Genomic DNA, 20,687 nt, shown 5'->3' on the forward strand with positions numbered 1-20,687 from the left:
AGCGTTTGTGTCCCTCTCGGGTATTCGGCATGCATTTTCATGTTGTGCTTCTCATTTCTCCAGACGGTTGCTAATTTCGACCACTGATTGGCTCCTGCTTTATGTGGAAAATAGAAGAGGGCGGAGTCTCCAATGGGGATTTCTCGCTCTCTTCCCAGTGGACATTTCACCTCCGCACTCGGGCGATCGTCACAGCGACCTGGCGTCCAAAGGTAAAGACTCGCCTCCGTGTTCAGGGATGACCAGGTGGTACAGCGTGGGGTTATAAAGATCTCCCGCATTTCGAGAGAGAACTGTGTGAGCTGTAGTAGGGGTAGAGCGGTGGGGTAAGTGGTGTCATTCGGTAGGTTAGGCTCTATCGTTTTCAGTACCCATCATGAGTTGGACCGGTGAACATCGGGGCTTTGTTGTTCAAGCGTATTATGAGAACAACCGTTCTGTGATAGCGACGCAGACAGCGTTCCTTACGCATCTGTATCAGATCGGAAAACGATCTTGCTATGGACTTCTAACCTGCGGGCAACTGGGTCCACACTGAAAAGAAAATCTTCTGGCAGACCGAGGACAGGACAGAACAGGAAGGGGCCACAGCTCACACAGCACGACGTTTGCTCGGGAGTGTTGAGAGAAACATCCACTCGGCATTTGATCTCTTTAAGGGGACACGTGGGGTGGTCACCAGATTTAAGCCCATGTGGCCTTTTCCTTTTATAGATAGATAGATAGATATGAAAGGCACTATATAATAGATAGATAGATAGAGATAGATAGATCGATAGATACTTTATTAATCCCAATGGGAAATTCACATTCTTCAGCAGCAGCATACTGATGCAATAAATAATATTAAATTAAAGAATGATAATAATGCACTGCGGTGGGTTGGCACCCTGCCCAGGATTGGTTCCCTGCCTTGTACCCTGTGTTGGCTGGGATTGGCTCCAGCAGACCCCCGTGACCCTGTGTTCGGATTCAGCGGGTTGGAAAATGGATGGATGGATGGATGGATAATAATGCAGGTGAAAAACAGACAATAACTTTGTATAATGTTAAATGTTAACGTTTACCCCCCCGGGTGGAATTAAAGAGTCGCATAGTTTGGGGGAGGAACAATCTCCTCAGTGTGTCAGTGGAGCAGGACGGTGACAGCAGTCTGTCGCTGAAGCTGCTCCTCTGTCTGGAGATGATCCTGTTCAGTGGATGCAGTGGATTCTGCATAATTGATAGGAGCCTGCTCAGCACCCGTCGCTCTGCCACAGCTCCATAATTCTTTTAATAATTCTTTTCATTTATATAGCGCTTTTCTCACTACTCAAAGCGCTCAGCATTGCAGGTTAAGGGCCTTGCTCAAGGGCCCAACAGAGCAGAGTCCCTATTGGCATTTACGGGATTCGAACCGGCAACCTTCTGATTGCCAGTGCAGATCTCTAGCCTCAGAGCCACCACTAGAGCGTTGGTGTCCACCCCCAGTAGGTCTTCTAGCCATTCTGTAGAAAAATGCAACCACAAACTGTTATTGGTTTGCTTCTTTTTTACAGTACTGTATATACTGTACTTTACTGTGTATACCATACACAGTACTGAAACATCTCAACACGTTATCATCGTATGTTTCACAAAACTCCCACTTTTGTTCGAAAAGGAGCATTAGCCACCCTGCAATACAGTACATGTGATATGGTACAGTACTGTAAATACTCTAGATACAGTCTGAGTAGAGAAGAGAGTTGAAGACATACCTGTTTTCCAGTCGGAATGTCCTTATTATGGAAGAAACGGTGAAATGGCTCTCTGCCCAGCTTCCCTCATAGTCAGACCATGGGTTATGACATGGTCCACCAAAGTTGCTCTTATGTCATCAGAAATAATGGTCCTTGCATGGCCTCTTCGACCACGTCCTCCTCTCTCTCTCTCTCTCTCTCTCTCTCTCTCTCTCTCTCTCTCTCTCTCTCTCTCTCTCTCTCTCTCTCTCTGTGTCTCTGTCTGTCTGTCTGTCTTCCTCTTCCTCTTCCTCTACCTCTACCTCTTCCTCTTCCTCTTCCTCTAGCTCTCCCTGCTTCCATGCTTGCAAAGTTCTCAAAATGGCTTAAGTGAGGTCTTTTTTAGCTGGCTGATTGCTGTTCCATTTTGTAAGTAAGTATTTTCAGGTGTGTGACTAAGTATTTTCAATTACCCAATGTGTTTTGTATTTTGAATAAATGTGTTTCCCCAATGGTACCCTGAGACTTCATTTTTGAACGAAGTGTCTTATGTATGAAATAGTGTGTAGTGTCCAGGAGCAAATGTGTTGTAGAAAGCAGCACTTTTGTTTAAGGTGTGGTTACACTTTGTTTAAGGTGGTGTTTCCCAAACTCGGTCTTGGGGACCCCCTGTGTCTGCAGGTTTTTGTTCCAACAAACTTTTGTTTTTAATTGAACTCCTGGGCTAATTAAGTGAACTGATATTTCCCAAGTTCTGTGTTTAGGGAACAATAGAGAAATTAGAAAACTAAGTTTGCTAAAATATATATATATATTAAAATTTACCAAGGAGTTATATAGGAATAATGCATTTTTTTCTTTTTAACAGTATTGTCATCTTGATTTTCATTCTACTTTTGTAGGTCTTCTAATTGTTTAATTAATCCATTATTTACTGATTAGTGGGTCTGACTCTAAAGTAGTTGCAGCCTTTGATTATTTAGTGTTGTTTGCCTGGGTGTCTGATCTGCTCGTTTTTAATTGTCATTATTGAGATACAACGAAAGGGGAAAAACTGCACAGAGAAAAGGCAAAATATAATGAAATCAAAAAAAGAGAGTTAAGCATTTAAATCTATAGCAAAAGCAGAGATATTTCTAAATGTCTTACAGGGCGGAGTGGTGGCTCTGAGACTAAGGAGCTGTGCTGGTATCCCGAAGGTTGCCGGTTCGAATCCCCATCACTGCGAAAAAGGCCACTGCTCTGCTGGGCCCTTGAGCAAGGCCCTTAACCTGTAATTACTCCAGGGGCGCTGTACAATGGCTGACCCTGCGCTCTGACCCCAAGGGGTATGCGAAAACTACCAAATTCCTAATACAAGAAATTGTATAAGGCGAAATAAAGAACAAAAAAAAAAAAATGTAAAAATCATGCTGCTATGCTTTTCTGAATGTCGAATAAAAGAAAAATAATAGCAGCTAATTAAATGAGAGCAGTGCTGTCAGGTGTTGTCACTGATTAGGAATCTGGTTGGAACAAAAACCTGCAGCCACAGGGGGTCCCCCAGGACCGAGTTTGGGAAACACTGGTTTAAGGTATAGTAACAACAACTTCAAGTTATGTTAATTTGGTTTAAGAATGTGTCTATAGTGTTCAAGCAATGGGTAAAAACTGTAAAACCCATTAAAACAAAACTGCCTTTTATGTACTTTTCAGGAATATATATAATTTTTACACCTTCAAAATGTGGGAGATCTTTATGCCTCACCCTGTAGAACACTGTCGGGCAACTGCGTCGTGGAATTTTCTAGGGGCGGCGCGAAAACTTTTGTAAAATATTTAAAATTGCTAGTGTTTTTGAACTTTTGGTTGATTAAAAAGATAATGTTTAAAAAAATATATTTTATGTTGGAAAAACAGATAACAGTTAATCAGATTGTTGAATAAACGAATAATTATTTTGAATGCAAGTTAAAATTTTCGCTGTTCACCATTCATCATAATATCAACACCGGCGGTGTCAAAAACACATCTCGTGAGACTTAAAAAGTCTCGTTGTTAGATCTCGCTCACTGTACGGATAGAAGAAGGCGGAGCAAATATAGAATGAGAAAATACGAACGCTACATTTTGGCTTTTGCCGACGAGAGAGTATCATGTAGCTCCAGCTCTCACCACTTAATCGTCTGAGTATTACTATGGAAAAATTAACCTTATTTTCGCTCTGACACCGTTGATCAACACAGTAAACTTTGTAAACTCAGTGACCTTTTCCAGTTTACCATTTGGAAGCGCTTATCTCTGTGAGCAAGGTTTTTCAACACTTACGGAAATGAAGTCTAACAAACGCGAGAGACTTCAAATGATCGACACGAAATGCGCGTCTGTCTTTTGAAAATTGATCCTCGCATCAATCTCATATGTGCTGAAAAACAATCTCAACGTTCCCATTGATTAAATTTAAGATTTATCCTTTGATTCCTTTATTAATAAAATGTCTTTCAAACTTGAAAAATTGACTGTTTTTATTGGTGATTGTCCATAGATTGTGTCGTCACGACTTTATTTATGGGCAGTCCCTCCGGTGCGCTGCGAAAGAAAATTTTTGGACTTAGTGTGCCGCAACTCGAAAAAGGTTGCCTTTCGCTGCTGTAGAAGGTGACAGAATTGGATGTGCTGAGAGAGAACATGAGGGGACCTCTTGTGACAGTGACTGTACCTACTTACTTACTTGCGCTACGTCCACATCCCTACGATTTCATTCAAAACCACAGCCATTAGTCTCCATTTTCAACTTTCGTTCACACCGTCCCTACATTTTGATCCCCTGAAAATGGAGACCTTTGCAAAACACTCTACTCGGCCGTATATTTATGAAGACATCAGCTCAGCGTTGCAGTGTGGACGGGTGAAAAGGAAGAGTTTTGGAAATGCACACTGTAAGTGGTTTGTTCTTATTGCTTGGCCCTTCCTTGATAGGATCCTGCTCGTTACCACCATCTCCTTCCCTGATTGGTCCCCCCTTCACGGAAGAAAACCAAATCGCAACATGGCCGACATAGATGAGTTCCTTTCCATGGTGCTAGTTGTGTTGTTGACCTGTATGCACCTAAATGTTAGCTTTTCATATTTGCCACCACAGTAAACTTCTTCTTCTTCTTCCTCTCACGTAATCTTCTTCCTCTTCATCTTTCCCATTTCTATACAATATGACACAATGCAATACAATTTCTTTCTCGTAGAGCCCAAAATCACACAAGAAGTGCCACAATGGGCTTTAACAGGCCCTGCCTTTTGACAGCCCCCCCAGCCTTGACTCTCTAAGACAGGGGTCTCCAACCTTTTTTCCCCTGAGAGCTTCCTTTACAAAATGAAAATGGCCGAGAGCTCCTCATGTTTTCTAACGTTTCTTCTCATAGCTTATTTCAACCCAAACAAACTTGTTTTGCCTGAACATTTACAAAATGTTGGTGTCCACAACTCACATTTTGCATTAAAACATCACAAAAAATATCGAGTTGACCTGCAAGTGCATTTTGTGTATCTGTATGCATTTTCTAGTGGATCTCACACCATTGGTTTGCATGTTCTCCCCGTGTCTGCGTGGGTTTCCTCCGGGCGCTCCGGTTTCCTCCCATAGTCCAAAGACATGCAGGTTAGGTGGATTGGTGATCCTAAATTGTCCCTCGTGTGTGCTTGGTGTGTGTGTGTGTGTGTGTCCTGTGGTGGGCTGGCACCCTGCCTGGGATTTGTTCCCTGTCTTGCGCCCTATGTTGGCTGGGATTGGCTCCAGCAGACCCCCGCGATCCTGGGTTAGGATATAACAAGTTAGATAATGGATGGATGGATCTGACGCTATTGGATTAAAACATGAATGCTGTCAAAACAAAACAATGCAATTCCAAATCCACAGATAGAACTTCTTCATTTGTCATTTTGTCACATGTCACTGTGTCACTTTATTCACAGGTCCAGTCGCATGTGTGATGTGTTGTTTAGTTAGTCGGATGACTGGCACTGAGGTGTCTGGTGGAGTGGAGCCACTCTGCAGTTCACTCTGGTGGAGTCATTTCAATGTCCGTCTGTCAGTCTTGTTCTGATCTTTGATATCATGACATTCATGTCAGACTCACAGAGGTATGGAGACCCAAACAAAGCAGACATTTTCAGAGCTGCTTGGTGAAGATTTTTATAGTTATCTGGCTCTACTAAGCTCCAGAAATGCTGGGAATGCTGTTGAGACTTTCTATAATTTACTTGAACGTTCTGGTTGATTTTGCGACTTCTCTCATTTCGCTATGTATCACAGTTCACTTGCCGTAACGATTCATTTGCGTGAATCCGGGAAACAGCCAGCGGGCCGAGGGGAGGGCCTTTCCTCAGCTTCAGGGCGTGTTCCTTAACTCCGCTTAGCTAGCGAACGAGAGAACAATTGAATTCAACTTTGTTTGATATTTAAAATAATGTGTTACTTCGGTGGGCGGCACGGTGGCGCAGTGGGTAGCGCTGCTGCCTCGCAGTTGGGAGACCTGGGGACCTGGGTTCGCTTCCCGGGTCCTCCCTGCGTGGAGTTTGCATGTTCTCCCCGTGTCTGCGTGGGTTTCCTCCCGCAGTCCAAAGACATGCAGGTTAGGTGTATTGGCGATTCTAAATTGGCCCTAGTGTGTGCTTGGTGTGTTTGTGTGTGTCCTGTGGTGAGTTGGCACCCTGACCGGGATTGGTTCCTGCCTTGTGCCCTGTGTTGGCTGGGATTGGCTCCAGCAGACCCCTGTGTTCGGATTTAGCGGGTTGGACAATGGATGGATGGATGAATGTTACTTCGGTCTTGATGAGTTTGAGTCCGGATATTCTCTTAAGAAAAGAGAGATTGCAATTCAGATTGTGGATCGTGATTTTGTGTTAAAAGGATCATGATAGGATTTTTTGGAAAGATCACCCACACCCCTAATTTGACTAATCAAGTTTTCAAATTGATGTAAGATTCATTAACCCTTTGGCAAGCTACTTGGAAAGGGGTGGAGAGCTAGCAACGTGTTGGAAACCCCTGGTCTAAGAAGAGAAGGAAAAACTCCCCAAAAATAACTCTTGTAGAGAAAAAAATGGAAGAAATCTCAAAGTTCAAAGAGAGACCCCTTTCCAGGTTGGTGGGGCGTGCAGTGGGTGTCAAAAAAAAGGGGTCAATACAAGACAATACACAGAAGAGAACACCAGTAATCCTCAATACAATATAATAGTGCAATAGAAATATTACAAGTACAGAGCAGAATTTAACAGGAGATGATATCACGTAATATGATTTGGATTTGTTCAGAGTCCTGGAGACCTCGGCCATCAAGCTGCCGTCCCCCTATTGGCCATTCCACAGGTGAATCAGTGCTGGGCCAGCCAATCCGATTAAAGGACCCCTGAACCTGACGATTCCTGCGATCCTCCATCAGAGATGACTTTACCTTTGGCGGGCAAAACAACTTGGCAGGTGAGCAGTGGCACCAAGTGGCACATTTGAGAACTGAGAAGAGAAGCAAAATAAGTCAGGATTAGTAACAAATTATTAATAGCATATTATTTTTGTTTTAATGCTAATGACTATCAATAGTCTGTACAGTTAATCAGCAGCTCTAGTCAGGGTGTGCCTAATCAACTTTCTCCATACAACGCCTCCCCTCCGGTCAGACCCTTTTGCTTCTGATCTTCTTTTACTTTATCCATCCAGCTCTGCTTTGGCATCCCTCGCCTTCTCTTTCCCTGGACTTTTATTTCTCCCATAGGAACATTTTACTGCTTGAAGGCTGATCTCTGATGGTTCCTGAGACTTGAAAGAGATCCTCATTTATGTTTCATTTAAGAATCAACTCTGTCACAGATGTGATTCCTAAAATTCCTTTGGAGAGTTAGCTTTAGGCGAAAAGGCGACATGAAATACAAGTGAGGTAAAAGGAGTCAGAGCTGAGAGAAAGCATGTTAGGCGTCGTGAGATCTGTTTCTAGTCTCGTGTTAATCTTACCTTTTATTAACTTGGCTGACGCCTTTATCATTTTTTGACACAGTTGGTTACATTCCTTTTGTTTTTCCATCTGGAATACAAGCAGGTGAAGTGATTGGCTCCTGGTCACGTGGTGTCAGTAGTGGGATTTGATCCAAAGCTTAAACCACAGTGCTACACTGCTAATCTCTTGAGGAATGAGCATCACTGAACTGGAGTCTGGCAATATAAATTAGAGCCACTAATACGATTATTCTGAAGCAAGGACTGCCGTTTCGTAATCATAGTGAAGTGTTTTATTACCCCAATACAACTCTCCATACATTTCATTTGATATTAGTGAGCACTCAATGCAAATACTTTCAAATTGTGAACCAGATGTCAAAGACACAACTCGGAAGATCTGAGCCCACTGTATGACTTGGCTGAGATCTCCGCTGAAACCCAAAAGGAGACCCTTTTCTGAGAATTCTGGGGTATTCGTTTCCTTCCGACAAGCGCGTGACCAAAGATAATGTCTCCATTTGGTTTCTGTCTAGGAGAAATCAGAAAAAGTTATCAAGGAGATCTTTATTGTTGATTTTTTTCATTCCTATGGGCCATTACTGATTTGCCTTCATATTCCTGGTATCTCCTCATCACCTGTCCGTTCCACGTCTGTCCACTCTCCTGCACTTTACAATTTCATTGACAATAAAGGCTTACTTCCTTCCATCCTTGGCTATTCTCTCCTTCTTTTGTTGTACGTCTGATGGTCTCATTTCTTATTGTGTCTGAAAGAATAACTGGCCTACATGTTGGAACACTCACTATAATGGTCGTCAAAGGAGAGAAGTTGTCAGAACATACAGGTACACATTCGGGGTGAAGATCTGCTGAATAGAAAAGACACTAAAAAGAGCAGGGGATCCCATCTTCATTTATTAATGGCAAGATGAAAAGACAACTTCTTCTGCTTCTTCCTCTTCATCTTTTCCCACTTCAGGGTGTGGTTGATGTGCTTGATGAACCTTCTTCATCCACCTCCTCGACAGTCAAGCCCCTTATTTTACTTTATCTGTCCACCTCTGCTTTGTCCTCCCTCGCTTTCCCTTCCCCTGGACTTCCATTCCCATCACCCTTTTGCCCACATCTTCATGGTCTCTGCTCATCACGTGTCCACACCACTTGTCCTGTATTTTCTTAGATGTCTCTCCCACTTTTGTTTGCACTTCTGATGGTCTTGTTTCTTCTTCTGTCCTTCTTTGTAACTCCACACATCCATCTCCACTTTCTCATTTCTTCTCCTGCTGTGCTCCTTCATTACTGTCCGTGTCTCAGCTCCACACATCATTGCTGGCCTTACCACTGTCTTAAAAACCTTAACCTTTAACCTTCATCCTTCATTCTTTGATCACTCAGTGATCCTGTCTCCTTCTTCCAGTTGTTCCATCCACACTGCACTCTGTGGGTTCTTGAATTCTCCATCTTGGACAACCACTGATCTCAGCTATTTAAACTTCTTCACTCTTTTCAATGGCTCTCTATGCAGGCTAACTTCTGAGTGCTGATCTTCATTCAGGTTGGGTCAGGTTGGCGAGCCTGCACTGGTACAGTGTGTTGCTGCACCCACCACACGACAAAACAGCTCAGGATCCTGGTAGGCAACCCCCTAGGCAGACACGCTGTCTAGTCCCACCCTCCAGAAATAACCTTCTATCTGCCACAGCAGGGGTTAGGTGGGCATCACCTTAGCCTGGTCCAGCCACTCGGGTCCCCAACAACAAGGGTCCTGTGAGCCCGGATCACCCTCTGGGAATCGTGCCACATGGCTGTAGTGCCATAATTGATGTTCCATCTCAGTCCAGGTCATGTGCCTCATTCAGGACTCCATGAGCAACACAAAGTCAAACCAGCGGTACCCAAGGATTCTCCGGCGAGACACACATGAAGGAGTCCAGTCTTCGTTTCAGGTCACTGGATAGCGTCCATGTCTCACAAACAGGAAGCACCAGGACTCTAAAGACTTGGACCTTCGTCCTTTTGCTGAGATAGCAGGAGTGCCACACACACCTTTCCAGTGACCTCAAGACCCCCCAATGCTCTCCCAATCCGTCTACTGACATCATAGGAAGAGTCACCAGAGACATGGATGTCACTGCCGAGGTAAGTAAACCTCTCAACGAGGTCGACACTCTCTCAGCCGGCAGACAGACGCGCCACTGATGGCCGTGCCGAAGAGGTCATTAAAGGCCTGGCTCTTTGGTTTTTTTCAGGACACTCGCAAGGCCAGACACTCAGACCCCTCACTCAGTCTCTAGAGAGCACCAATCAGAGCCTCCATTGACTCCACGAAGATCACAGCATCGTCAGCAAAGTCAAGATCCGTGAATCTCTCTTCACCAACAGATGCCCCGAAACTGGTCCCCACGACCCACCTCAACAGCCAGTCCATACAAGCATTGAAGAGAGTAGGAGCAGAACACACTACTGATGAACCCCAGAATCAACTGGGATAAACACAGAGGATCTGCCTCCACTCTGCACAGCACTCACAGTACCAGTGCACAGGCCGGCCATGATATCCAGTAACCTCGAGGGGATGTCACAAAGTCTCAGGATGTCCCAAAGGGCAGCGCGATCAACTGAGTGAAACGTTTTACAAAAATCGACAAAGGCTGCAAAGAAACTCAAACCTCAGATATTCTGTCTTCTTCTTCTTCTTCTTTCTCCTCTTTATCTTCCACCCTCCATCTTCCAAAGCCCTTCTCCACTCTTCCAGCTCCCTCTCCACGTTCTCTTTCTCTGGTGTTACGCAACTCAGCACAAAGCCGGCACCGGGGGGACTGGTCTTCTCTCCGAGGACTCAACACTTTTGATTAAATGAAGCGGTTTATGAGTATTATGTTAGACTCAGTCTTTTGTTACAGTCATCACAAGTCTTTTTCTTTTTATTATTAGGAAATAAATAGTTTATGAATGTTATGTTAGAATGCATTTGGTTACATTACAATTTTATTCAGTCACACACTTCTTAAAACATAATTGCTCTTTCCTTTATAACACTGTTAAACAGATTATGTCACTTTGAATAATTAGCAATTAATTTTATTATTTGCCGTGTGTGACATAAATCGCCAGGGACAGGTTTACATATCACTTAGCGCACTTGTTGATATATTGCTGGGGACGTTTATAGACTGGCAGAGGTCAAACAATTAAAGGCCTCTGCTAATCTGACATTTGTGAATTAATAGGACTTGGCACTTTTATAATGCGATGGCGCCTTGATGGTCTCATTAACTGTTAGTGTGGCACTCGGTGGCAGAACGATTCTCCACAATGCAGACAGCTTTTTATCAATGAGAAACTCTTTGCTTTACTCAACCTCTGTCTGGGGTACATGGATTTATGGACAAAACAGGATGTTAAGGCATAAGAATGTTCTGGAAATACAGCTGGCGTAACGGCAGCCACACAACGGAGGGCACCGATGGAGCCAGAGGGCGAGAACGGCACATAAGGTTTTGTAAAGTCTCTTGTCCGAGGATGTGAATTTAAGGCCTCGCGTCTTTCATTTTCTCTTGTAGATTTATTTCGGGTGCATGAAAGGTCGTCAAGAGGGGCAGCCCATTTTGAACTCTGCTCTTCAGTTGACTGATCCCTTAAGGGAGAGGAGCCATTAAAGGAGGAAGCATCATAACACAACCACTTCACTTAGCTTTTATTTAAAACGGTGTAACAGTTGGAAGGAAACATCCACCGAGAAATGTGGAGAGCGAGCAAACTCCACACAGACTCAGGGTGCTTTTGTGTGTCGAGTCGAGTCATCGAGTGAGCACAGGATTTGGAGAAAAGATGGAGTGGGGAGTGCTGACAGTACTAACCGTTGTACCATCATGCCACTCTACTTATAATCTAGCGGACTGTCCACCTGAATGAAATAATGAGTGTCTGTGTGTCTGTTCAGTTGCTATGTCTCGTCATTCCAACAGATGGTGCATTACAAATGTTTTGCTACAGATGCTTGTGATGTGTCATCTGTTGGAATGCATTTTATTACTACATGCATTCCAATAGATGGCGAATGGCAGACTTTAAGGCTGAGGTCTAAGTTGATCACTTAGATTTCATCCTGTTTTAGACGGGTTAGTACAGCCAGCCTAATCTGTTCTATTAGGCTATAATTATATAATACTAGCCATCCCCCTGCGGCTCTGCCCACGAAGTAGTGAAAGAGAACAGTGAGGAGGGCCCTGCCTAGCTCCCTACTCCTGACGTCACACTTAACTCTCCCCTCAGCCCACAGCCTCTGATACTTAGTGTGAAGAGAGAAGTCGCAAAATCAACCGGAATGTTCAAACAAATTCTAGAAAAAACTTCGATCTAAATCTGTTAAGTAGTTCTTTTGTGAAAAGTGGACAGACAGACAGATTTAGGATTCTATATATATAGAGATGGTGCAACAGTTGGGAGGAAAATCCACTGAGAAACGTGGAGAGCAGGCAAACTCCACACAGACTTGGCGTGCTTTTTGTGTGTCGATTTGAGTCATCGCGTGGGCACTGGATTTGAAGAGTGGGGAGTGCTAACAGTACTAACTGCTGCACCATCGTGCCACTCTATATATAATCTAATGGACTGTCCACCTGAATGAAAGGATGAGTGTCTGTATACCTGTCCGGTTCCTATGTCTCGTCATTCCTAGAGATGGTGCATCACAAACATTTTTAGCAATCAAATCCATTGAGTTTGTCATTTCCAACAGATGGTGCATTGCAAATGTTTTGCTACAGATGTTTGTGATGTGTCATCTGTTGGAATGACAAATGCAATGCATTTTATTACTACATGCATTACAAAATACATGGCCGTATTTTGTGAATTTCCCCTTGGGATTAATAAAGTATCTATATCTATCTATCTATCCCAATAGATGGCGAAGGGAAAACTGAGGTCTAAGGTGATCTCTAGTGTTTCTATTCTATTAGGCTATAATTATATATTATATAAACAGGACAGTTTGAAGCCAGATTGCAGAAGCATCCGCCTATCTTTTTTGTTTTTTGCACATTATTTCGTCTTATACTATTTCTTGTATTAGGAATTTGTTAGTTTTCATATACCCCTTTGGGTCAGAGCTCAGGGTCAGCCATTGTCCAGCACTCTTGCAGGTTAAGGGCCTTGCTCAAAGGCCCAGCAGAGTAGGACCTTCCACATACTACTCTGGCAATCTTGTTGTGCCCCACACTAATCTACACCTCATGGGTGACAGAGCCTTCAGCTGTATAGCGCCCAGACTCTGGAATGACCTACCGAAATTAATTAGATCAGCTGACTCCATGAATTCTTTTAAAAAACAACTCAAAACTCATCTGTTCAGGAAGGCTTTTAGCTCTACTTGACTTTATTACCCTTCTCTCAGTTTACTTCTCTGTCAAGATGCTCATGTAACCTCTGTGTGTGTGCGAGACCATCAATTATGTTGTCTGTTTTTTTTTCTCTGAATTCACTGTCGTAATCTTCTTTATTTATTTATCTAGTTTGTATAATGCTATATACTGTATACCCTGCCGTTCTTTCTTATATTCTGTAAGTGCCTTGAGCATGGGAAAGGCGCTATATAAATAAAATGTATTATTATTATTACTCTCTCATGACTCAGGCGCCGCCGCGAGTGGCAGCTATTCCAGCAGCTCCATGTATGACTTTATTTTTCTACCTTTTTCTCTATTTCACTGTTGACTCCTACCACTTTCTTTTATGTGGACTCGTTCCCTCGTATCTATCTATCTATCTATCTATCTATCTATCTATCTATCTATCTATCTATCTATCTATCTATCTATCTATCTATCTATCTATCTATCTATCTATCTATCTATCTATCTATCTATCTATCATACCAGCGCAGATCCTTAGCCTCAGAGCATCCTGGCAGCATTGGTTCCAAGGTAGGAAGCAATGATCTCATCTAAATGGTAGTGAGGTGCCGGCAGTGCTGCCTCAAAACAAGGAGTCTGGGGTTCAGGTTGCATGTTCTCCTTGTGTCTGGGTGCTCTGCTTTCCCCCCACAGTCCAAAGACTGGCAGGTTAGGTTTCATTGGCAATGCTCCATTGGCCCCTGGTTGGTGTGCATGTGTGTTTGTGCACCTTGCTATAGACTGGCGCCCCGTCCATGGGTTCATCCTGGCTTGCACCCGATGCTTGATAGGACAGACTTCAGCTTCCAGGTGACCCTGCTCTGGATGAGCAGGTATAGATGACAGATGGATATTACACCATACGGCCATTTTGTAGCAGCTTGTTTATCCTGTTCCGGGTCAGAGAAATGTGTCTGTTCAGGCAGGAGGCAATTTCTAGCGAGATAGGATGGCAAGAAGGCCATTTTAGAGGCACCAAATAACCCAATCGAAGTGTATGTTGTTATGTGGAACTGGAATACTGGGAGGAAAAATCCAAACAGAGACAGGGAGAACATACAAACTGCACAGTGGACGTGCCTGGGTCAGGATTTGGATCGAGGACTCAGTTTCTGTGTGGTGGAAGCATTAAGCAAGGTGCCATCCCCTTTATAGATCACCTAAATATGGAAAAGGCTGCTGATTCTCTAAACACGAGGGGCGTTGTGGAGATCCTTGGCCTTAAATTCTTAATGAGCTGACCCCGCTGTCCACATTGATTGGAGATCAACTTTGTTCTTTCCTGAGTTTGTAAAAAAAATTTGCTTAACCACAGGCGCCATGGCAACCGTCGACACCCCTTGACCCACCTTTTTTTGAAGCTGATTGGTCATTCGATTACTTTTTAGTTTTGACACAATTACAGCGTGGTCTCGAGTCGAAATGCAATACAGACAGAGGTGTCATCGAGCAAACTGTTTTTTAGTTATGACACGCAATCTGTGGATGTAAATTAAAATGCAGAACGCCATTTCAGCGCATTTAAAACCATGTAGGTGCCGGGATGGAAGGGCAGGCATCCTAGTTGGGATAAAGGAAAGATTCATACTTGGCCAGGTGGCCATAATGGATGGACTTGGTGAACCGACTTACCGGGACCAGTTCAAACCCCCCACACATGTGAACATGACATTCTTATTGTGGTCCGCTTTGTTAGTTCCACATTTGAATTCATCAGTCCACAGAAGATCATCCCAAGCATTTTGGAAATAATCAAGGTGTTTTATTTTGGGTAAATGTTAGATGAGCCTTTAAGTTCCTTTTATTTAGCAGTGGCTTTCACATCAGAAGATGCCATTTTAGCCCAATTTAGTGTCTTTCCTACGCTGAAGTCATGAACTGAGCAAGGCCTGCAGTTCTTTAGCCGTTCCTCTGGGGTCTTCTGTGACTTCCTGGATGAGTTTTCTCCATTTGGAGATGATGGTGGTTGGTATGCTGGAGTCTCAGGGTTTTTAGAGATTGCTTTGTAACCCTTTCTCGATTGTTATATATCCAGAGTTTCTTTTGCCCGAGGCCTGGTGTGCTGCTTGTTTTTTTGAGACCTTTCAGCCAGCTTCACGTTGCTGGAGCAGTTCTGTTGAAGTGATCTTCAGGTTCAGTATGGCTGGGGGCAATCAAACCTGGCTGCGGCCCGTCTCATCTGAACCGTTATCGTCTACATTGGGTTCATTGGTTGACGGAGTGACTAAGGGGGCAATTACATTTTCACACGGGTGACATAAGTGTTGGTGATTTTTTTTCCTTCAGTAAATCAAATGACCATTTAAAAACTGTGTATTGTCTTTACTCAGGTTATCTTTTGTATTATCTCTCTATATATAAAATCCAACATCTGTCTGTCTGTCCGCTTTTAATGAGAGAACTACTTAACGGATTTAGATCGGGTTTTTTTTCTAGAATTTGCTTGAACATTCTGGTTGATTTTGCGACTTCTCTCATTGTGCTATGTATCATAGTTCGCTTGCTGGAGCGATATATTCTCACTAATCCAAGACAGAGGCTGCGGGTCAAGGGGAGAGTTAAGCGTGACGTCAGGAGTGGGGAGCCGGGTGGTGCCCTCCTCACTGTCCTGTTTCACTACTACGCGAGCGGAGCCGCAGGGGGATGGCTAGTATTATATACAGTGCATCCAGAAAGTACTCACAGCGCATCACTTTTTCCACATTTTGTTATGTTACAGCCTTATTCCAAAATGGATTAAATTCATTTTTTTCCTCAGAATTCTACACACAACACCCCATAATGACAACATGAAAAAAGTTTACTTGAGGTTTTTGCAAATTTATTAAAAATAAAAAAACTGAGAAATCCCATGTCCATAAGTATTCACAGCCTTTGCTCAATACTTTGTCGATGCACCTTTGGCAGCAATTACAGCCTCAAGTCTTTTTGAATATGATGCCACAAGCTTGGCACACCTATCCTTGGCCAGTTTGGCCCATTCCTCTTTGCAGCACCTCTCAAGCTCCATCAGGTTGGATGGGAAGCTTCGGTGCACAGCCATTTTAAGATCTCTCCAGAGATGTTCAATCGGATTCAAGTCTGGGCTCTGGCTGGGCCAATCAAGGACATTCACAGAGTTGTCCTGAAGCCACTCCTTTGATATCTTGGCTGTGTGCTTAGGGTCGTTGTCCTGCTGAAAGATGAACCGTCGCCCCAGTCTGAGGTCTAGAGCGCTCTGGAGCAGGTTTTCATCCAGGATGTCTCTGTACATTGCTGCAGTCATCTTTCCCTTCATCCTGACTAGTCTCCCAGTTCCTACCGCTGAAAAACATCTCCACAGCATGATGCTGCCACCACCATGCTTCACTGTAGGGATGGTGCCAGGTTTCCTCCAAACGTGACGCCTGGCATTCACACCAAAGAGTTCAATCTTTGTCTCATCAGACCAGAGAATTTTCTTTCTCATGGTCTGAGAGTCCTTCAGGTGCCTTTTGTCAAACTCCAGGCGGGCTGCCATGTGCCTTTTACTAAGGAGTGGCTTCCGTCTGGCCACTCTACCATACAGGCCTGATTGGTGGATTGCTGCAGAGATGGTTGTCCTTCTGAAAGGTTCTCCTCTCTCCACAGAGGACCTCTGGAGCTCTGACAGAGTGACCATCGGGGTCTTGGTCACCTCCCTGACTAAGGCCCTTCTCCCCCAATCACTCAGTTTAGATGGCTGGCCAGCTCTAGGAAGAGTCCTGGTGGTTTCGAACTTCTTCCACTTACGGATGATGGAGGCCACTGTGCTCATTGGGACCTTCAAAGCAGCAGAAATTTTTCTGTAACCTTCCCCAGATTTGTGCCTCGAGACAATCCTGTCTCGGAGGTCTACAGACAATTCCTTTGACTTCATGCTTGGTTTGTGCTCTGACATGAGCTGTCAACTGTGGGACCTTATATAGACAGGTGTGTGCCTTTCCAAATCATGTCCAGTCAACTGAATTTACCACAGGTGGACTCCAATGAAGCTTCAGAAACATCTCAAGGATCATCAGGGGACACAGGATGCACCTGAGCTCAATTTGGAGCTTCATGGCAAAGGCTGTGAATACTTATGTACATGTGCTTTCTCAATTGTTTTATTTTTAATAAATTTGCAAAAATCTCAAGTAAACTTTTTCACGTTGTCATTATGGGGTGTTGTGTGTAGAATTCTGAGGAAAAAAAATGAATTTAATCCATTTTGGAATAAGGCTGTAACATAACAAAATGTGGAAAAAGTGATGCGCTGTGAATACTTTCTGGATGCACTGTAATTAAAGCCTAATAGAATAGATTAGGCTGGCTGTACTAACCCATCTAAAACAGGAAGAAATCTAAGTGATCAACTTAGACCTCAGCATTAAAGTCTGCCATTCGCCATTCTTTGGAATGCATGTAGTAATAAAATGCATTCCAACAGATGACGCATCATGCTAACTATCATAGTTCACTTGCAGCAGTGATTTATATGCAGACAGACAGGTGTTGGATTTTATATATATATATTTTTGTTTTGTTCTTTATTTCGCCTTATACAATTTCTTGTATTAGGAATTTGGTAGTTTTCGCATACCCCTTGGGGTCAGAGCGCAGGGTCAGCCATTGTACAGCGCCCCTGGAGCAATTACAGGTTAAGGGCCTTGCTCAAGGGCTCAGCAGAGCAGTGGCCTTTTTTTTTTTGGCAGTGACAGGGATTCGAACCGGCAACCTTCGGGATACCAGCGCAGCTCCTTAGCCTCAGAGCCACCACTCCACCCTATATATAGAGAGAGATAAGGTATCCTATCAACTTTTGGGCCACTTCCATCAAACAGAAGTGGTACTTTAACTGAATACTTTTTCGAAGTTTCAAATAAACTATGGTTATAATTACAGATTGATGATTCAAATTTTGTATAGATATTTATAACGATAAAAAGCAAACAGATATTAAATTTGAGAAAAATTACTCAACCGGAAGTAGTATTTTATTTAAACAACCATCCAAATTTATTTGTATCATGGAAATATAATTGTGTACATGATATTAAAAACTGTATTCAATATGATGCATATTTTTTCAACAACTATTATTAATTTTATTTATTGATACATCATCAGTTTAACAATAACATGTAGACATTGAACATGCCATGTGAATATAAAAATGTAATGGGAACAATAAGCTGCCTTATCCCCATTGTGTTCCTGGTAATACATTTTATTTTATGATTTTATTTTTTTATTTCCGCCATCATTATCATAATTAAATGTAGCTACTGTAAATGCAGTTTTACCGATTGCAATTTATTGCAACAAATATTCTATAATACTAACACTTTTTCTCTGTTTTTAGGTGACTATAACTCTTTTTATTTTGCACGTAGTCTAGGTAATGCAGATGTAATCATGACATAATTCCACCACCGTTTTCGACCTAGCTAAGTGCAAAAATGTCATCTCTGTTTATCTAAAATCCAACGTCTGTCTGTCTGTCTGTCCGATTTTCACCAGAGAACTACTTAACGGATTTAGATCTTTTTTTTTTCTAGAATTTGCTTGAACATTCCGGTTGATTTTGCGTCTTCTGTCATCACGCTAAGAATCAAAGTTCACTTGCAGGAGCGATATACTCGCACTAATCCGAGAGAGAGGCCGTGGGCCGAGGGGAGGGGGAAGTGTGACGTCAGGAGCGGGGGGGCCGGGCAGGACCCTCCTCACTGACGCGCCAGCCTCCGTTCGAGTCGGTCTACCTCTGCATTGTGTACCTTGTCTCCACTTAGTTAAGGACACCATTTTGTTTATTGGTTTTTAAAGTTTGTCCTGTTTCCCTACCATGTGGGCAGCGCCGCAAGGGAATGGCTAGTACTATATAAGTTTGTTTGGAGATCAGAAACAATAAAGTGTTAGAAATAAGCAACCCATTGGGCATTGGGCCAGTGTAGGTCCAGTGTGGCTCACCGGGGCGCGAACTACTGCCCTGACCCGACACAGACAGGCAGACACGAGTTCCAGTCCAACCCGTACGATTTATTTACAGCTGGGGAGTGTTGTTTCTCTCCCCTCAGAACAGGACCTAAGCACAATTCACAGTCCTTTACTCTTCTTCTTTTCTTTTCTTCTCTTCTCTTCTCTTCTCTCCCTCTGTGGTAAGCTTCGCCCACCTCCTCCCGACTCTGGCTCCCTAATGGAGTGAGGCGGCTCCTGTTATTCAGCTCCAGGGAGTGTGCAAGGTGGCTCATCAAGATTACCTGGAATCACTCCCAGGTGTGGCAGATGTCCACTATAGGGCTCTGCAGCAGCCCCTGGTAGCCCCCATGGAACCCAACAGGGCTGCACCAAACTCAAGCTCCCAGCATGCTCTGCAGGAGTCCATGGTGCCGCAGCCACCCAGGAGGGCTGCCCTCTAGTGTCCTAAGGGAGGTATTGCGTCAGCGATGCTCTCTCTTCTAGTTCTTCCATTCCGTTGGCATCCCAGCCAGGTAATGGCCGGGGCTCACCTGTCACACCAGCCAACAATGGCCCCGATTGGGATTTGCATGGAGGGGTAATGTTGGCCCCCAAAACACTGGCCCAATGTGGGCAAATAGGTAGGGTAGCCCAAATTTGGTCATGAACCTGAAAAAAGTCCATACATGACTAGTCCATCCATCCATCCGTTTTCTATACCCACTTATCAAGGGTAGGGTGCACCTGGAGCCAATTCCAGCAAGCAATGGACACAGACAGGAACAACCCCTGGAGATGGCACCAGCCCACCAGAGAGTCACCACACTCACACTCAGGCCACAGGGCCAGTTTAGCACCACCAGTCTGTCTAACTTGCGTGATGTTGGACTGTGGGAGGAAACCAAAGCACCCGGCCCAGAATGGGGCCGATCTGTTTGCCCACACTAGGAGTTGCGCTGCCAGCGATTAACCCATTTTGGGCCACTCTGAGAATTTTGGTAAGGGGCCCCATAAAGCATCCCCCCATATTGGTCCAACTGTGGTATTTAAATGGGTTCTTCCAAGCCCACACTGCCCGTGGTTTGCCCACAGGGAAAATTAGAGGAGATCAGGAAGGGGGCAAATATATTTTCATGGCACGATTTATGTAGAGTATGTATATCTTGGTGGATTCTGGAAATGTTTCTAAAAAGCACTTGCATGCCGGCTAAGCTTCATTTCACTCTGAATTGTGGCTCTTCTCTTGATCAATCAGATAGAACAGTCATTTTTTTTATAACTCCAGAGAAGCCTGAAAGAAAGTGAGTGACTGTGAAAAGATGAAAGCAGTCTGAGTTGAAAAATAAAATAGAATAATAAAAAAAAAAAAAAAAATCAGTAAATGTGAACAAGTCTGCAGTCTCAGCGATGAGCACAGCCAATTACAGGACTGCCACAGAAGGCCCTTAGGGGGCTTGTCATTTTCAGAATAGTGGGTCTCATCTTCCATTTTTGCCTCGGATGTCGCTTTAAAAGCTCGAGGTTGGATGATGGGTGATGCTTGAACATAAAGCTTTGGGGAAGTGGAGAGATGTCAGTATCTCACTTATCATCCTTCCCTGCCTGCTGTGAGGGTCTTGTAAGTGCCTACAAGTGAAAGAAGTGCTGCTTTTATAGTGGGCGGCATGGTGGCACAGTGGTTAGCGCTGC

This window comes from Erpetoichthys calabaricus, chromosome 8, assembly GCF_900747795.2.
Source record: "Erpetoichthys calabaricus chromosome 8, fErpCal1.3, whole genome shotgun sequence".
NCBI lineage: Eukaryota > Metazoa > Chordata > Cladistia > Polypteriformes > Polypteridae > Erpetoichthys > Erpetoichthys calabaricus.